Source organism: Helobdella robusta (genome assembly GCF_000326865.2).
Source record: "Helobdella robusta unplaced genomic scaffold HELROscaffold_54, whole genome shotgun sequence".
In the NCBI taxonomy this organism is placed as follows: Eukaryota; Metazoa; Annelida; class Clitellata; order Rhynchobdellida; family Glossiphoniidae; genus Helobdella; species Helobdella robusta.
The window spans coordinates 17,598-22,428 of NW_008705287.1; positions in this window are offsets into that span (position 1 = coordinate 17,598).

The window sequence follows — 4,831 nt, forward strand, 5'->3', positions numbered from 1 at the left end:
ATATATACTTATGTAGAGTTATTGATTATGAATATTTATACATATTCATATATTTATACAAATATACGGTTATAAGGTTTATATATAGTCATATAGTTTAATATACGGTTATCTAGATTTATATATAGTTATGTAGAGTTATTGATTATATATAGTTATATAGTGATATATACGGTTATATACATTTATATACAGTTATGTAGAGTTATTGAATATAGATAGTCATATAGTGTTATATACGGTTATATAGATTTAAATATAGTTATGAAGAGTTATTGAATATATATAGTGTTATATACGGTTATATATGTTTATTTATAGTTATATAGAATTATTTATTATAAATACTTTTATAGTGTTATATACGGTTTTATTTTTAAGACCAGTTGATGAAATAAAAATTTCAAATATAGTTAAAAATATGAAAAACAAAACAAGTATTTCTCAGGATAACTTAAGTGATTTCTTAATCAAACTTACGTTAAATGAAATAATAAAGCCTTTAACATACATATGCAAACTTTCTTTCTTACAGGGCTACTTTCCTCAATGCTTTAAGACCACTAAATTAATACTAGTTTACAAAAAAGGAGATCGGTTAGATATATCTAACTACCACCCTGTTTCTCTTTTCTCGCCTATTTCAAAAATTATAGAACAATTGATGTGCCAGATATTAAAATCTTTTTTACAGTTTAAAAATGTTATTCATGAAAGTCAGTATTGATTTCGAGCAGACCACTCAACGGAGCTTGCTATAGTAGAATTTTCGCAGAGAGTGATGGAAAAATTGAATGAAAAGATCTTCACATTAGGAATTTTTATAGATCTATCAAAGGCATTTGATCTAATAAACCATGAAAAACTTTTATAAAAACTCTATTCATTCGGTATAAGAAAAGTTGCATATAGATGGTTTTTCTCTTACCTTGGAGAAAGAAAACAATATGTCTCAATCGAAACCTATGAATCAGAAAGGCTCCAGATTAACTGCGGAGTCCCACAAGGCTCTATATTAGGACCAATACTTTTTACCTTATTTATAAATGATTTATGCCACTTAACTACATCAGCTAAATGTTTATTATTTGCTGATGACACGACTATATACTTTCATACTAAAGAACCTAACAAAGATTTAAATTTTATCAACAATGAAATTCAATCCATCACCAATTGGTTTACCTTTAATGATTTAATAATAAACTATACAAAGTGCTCATATATGATATTTGGACCAAGAATACTAACCAATTGTATTACACACTTAAATATACAAATCAATGTTATTCCTATACATCGATCGAGCTCAACAAAATTTTTTAGGTATCTTCATCAACGATAACTTATCCTGGGACTCGCACATTAATTTTATCTCCAAAAAAATAAATAAAACAATAGGTATATTATATTAAATTAAAAATAAAATAACAAAAAGTGTATTATTAGAATTATAGTATACCCTTATTTACCCAAACCTAACGTATTGTAATTTGCTGTGGAGAAACAGTCCAAATTTACACTTGCAACATATTTCCGTTAGCCAAAACCTTTTCATTCGTCTCTTTTTCAATCTTCATCCTCGCTGCCATATTTCTAATTATTGCAATATTTTACAAATTTTGAATGTTAAAAATATCCACTTGTATACCTTAGTTCTTTTTATGTATAAATATGTACACTGTGAACTCCCGTTGTTTTTTAAACATTTCTTCAACTTAAGAAGCTCGTCCAAACTAAAGTATTAAGGAATGCATCAACTTTTTATTCCAGTTATTCTAGATTGAAAATAATAAATAATAGCTTAAAAATTTCTGGTCCAAAAGTTTGGGATGAAATTATTAACACAGAAATTAAAAGTATATGTCAAAAACATTTATTTAAAAACAAAGTCAAAAAATTTTGATATCAAAAAGGCAATCATATTTTGTATGTATGTGTGTGTGCGTGGGTGAGTGTGTGTGTCAGGTGTGTGTTGGGTGTGTTTTTGTTTGTATGAATCATAGTCACCTTTTCTTGAACAACATTTATTTACATTTATTATTTACTAAAACAAGAATTTCTTATCATGTGTATACGGTTTTCATATGTTTCTATAAATGATATTTTTAATGTGTAATTGTAGTAAATATACTTCATATTTAAATCATTATGAATTTTTATAGGAATGTATGTATCTGTGTATACAGGCAGCGTGTTTTAGGAATATGAATTATGTTGGGCTTCCTTGGGTCTGCCGGGTCGTTAACAATCTGGGAGATTCGATCAGGTTCGAAGAAATATGTATGTGTGTGTGTGTGTTTGAGGGTGGGTATAGGTGCGTGAGTGCGTGTGTGTGTGTGTGTTTGTGTGTGTGCGGGAGTGCTTGCGTGAGAGTATGTGTGGGTAAGTGTGCGTGTGTGTGTTTGGGTGAGTGTGCGTGTTTATGTGTGTGTGAGTGTGCGTGTGTCTGTGTGTGTGCGTGTGTGCATGTGTATGTGTGGATATGTGTATATATGTATATAAATATTGTATTCTAGGAGCGTTAACCAGGGTAGAGCGGTGGTGTATGTGGAGGAGCACATATCTATGTGTAAGATGTCCATTCACTCGGCTGTTCCTGAGACATGTGGCCACGCCCTATATGTGTATGGTGTGTGGCCATATTTGTTTATGTGTCTATTTATTTGAGTGTGTAAGTGAGCGTACGTTTGGTTTCCAGATCATTTCATTTCATTGATTCTGTTTCTTCAGTTCTGTATAACAGTATTGTGATATGAATTGTAGTATGGTGCGTGTCTGTAAGTATGTGTGAGCGTGAGTTTATGTGTATGTATTTCATGACATTTCTGTTACATCTATAGTTAGAAAATTTAGTTAAGGGTGGCCTATCCACAAGTTTATCTTAAGTTCAAAAATAAATGAATAAATAAAAAAATAAAACAAATAAATATAGATTTATATATAGATATGTAGAGTTATTGATTATATATATATAGTTATATAGTGAAATATACGGTTATATAGATTTATATATAATTATGTAGAGTTAGTGATTATATATAGTTCTAAAGTGATATATACGGTTATATAGATTTATATAAAGTTATGTAGAGTTATTGATTATATATAGTCATGTAGTGTTCTATACGGTTATATAGATTTAAATATAGTTATGTAGAGTTATTGAATATATATAGTCATATAGTGATATATACGGTTATATTGATTTATATATAGTTATATAGTGTTATTGATTATTTCATTTCATTTCAAAGTTTTATTCATAATCAACAACATATCAAGTTAGTGAATAAAAGTTTTGAAGTTGAATATGCGGAAACCAATAAGACTGTTTGTCTTGTGGTGGCCACCGCAGGTAGATACATGAATAGTTAATGAAATAATATAAGGAAAATAACTGAAGCAGAAAGATAATTGAAGATAAATAAGTAAATGTTCGTGTCATACATATATAGACCTATAACTATGTAAATGTTCGCTCAGTACGTATATAAACACATAAATGTTTAACCATTCATAAAGACCATTCATCCGCATCATTCGTTCTAACGTATTCTTAATATAATATTAGATGGTGGAGTCGAGATCCAGTGTCAATAAAAAAGCACGGAATTTTGACTTGAAATGTTGTAGGTTTACGATGGCTCTTAGATGGGGAGGTACAAGTTCTGTTCAAATTTTAGGACCTGATATTTTTATGCTTGTCTGGATTAATTTGAGGCGAGTTTTGTAGATATAGAAGAGAGTTACTTAATGTGTAGAAGTTGATAAAGTGAGGTGGGAGAAGATTGTTGATAAATTTAAAAATGAATAAAGCAGAGTAGTAAAGACAGATGAAGTAAAGTGGTAAAATTTTTTTTGCTACGAAGAAGGTTTTAGTATGAGAATCGGGTTTGAGGTTAAAAATTAAACGTATTGATCTTTTTTGGAAGAGTATTAGGTTATTCAGGTGGCTTTTTGGACTATTTCCCCATAGTGTGATGCAGTAGGTTAGATAAGGGTAGATTAATGTGTAATAAAGAAAGAGAGAGTTTATATTTGATTTTGTAGAAGATGCCTGTGAGTTTGTTAATTTTGTCTGAGGTAGTTTGTAAGTGAGAATTCCATGAAAGATTTTCTGTGATGGTGATTCAAAGAAATTTGGTGCGGCTTATAGGAACACCATTAACTAATATGTTTAAGTTAGGAGCTTGGTTGGTGAGTATTTTTGGGCCAAAAATAATGTATGCACATTTCGAATAATTTATGATTAGTTTGTTATTGGATAACCAGTTAGAGTATTTTTGGAGTTCAAGATTGATATGTTCAGAGCAATCTGGTAGGTTGTTGGAAGTAAAAAGAAGGTTGGTGGTCGGTGTTGGTGTAATATGTTTAAGTTAGGAGCTTGGTTGGTGAGTATTTTTGGGCCAAAAATAATGTATGCACATTTCGAATAATTTATGATTAGTTTGTTATTGGATAACCAGTTAGAGTATTTTTGGATTTCAAGATTGATATGTTCAGAGCAATCTGGTAGGTTGTTGGAAGTAAAAAGAAGGTTGGTGTCGTCTGCGAACAGTACGCATTTGGTTGAGGGCGAAACATTGCAGAGGTCATTTATGTAGATAGAATATATAGATTATATATAGTTATATAGTGATATTTACGGTTATATAGATTTATATATAGTTATATAGTGTTTTGATTATATATAGTTATATAGTGATATATACGGTTTTATAGGTATATATATATATATATATATATATATATATATATATATATATATATATATATATATATATATATATATATATATATATATATATATATATATATATATATATAT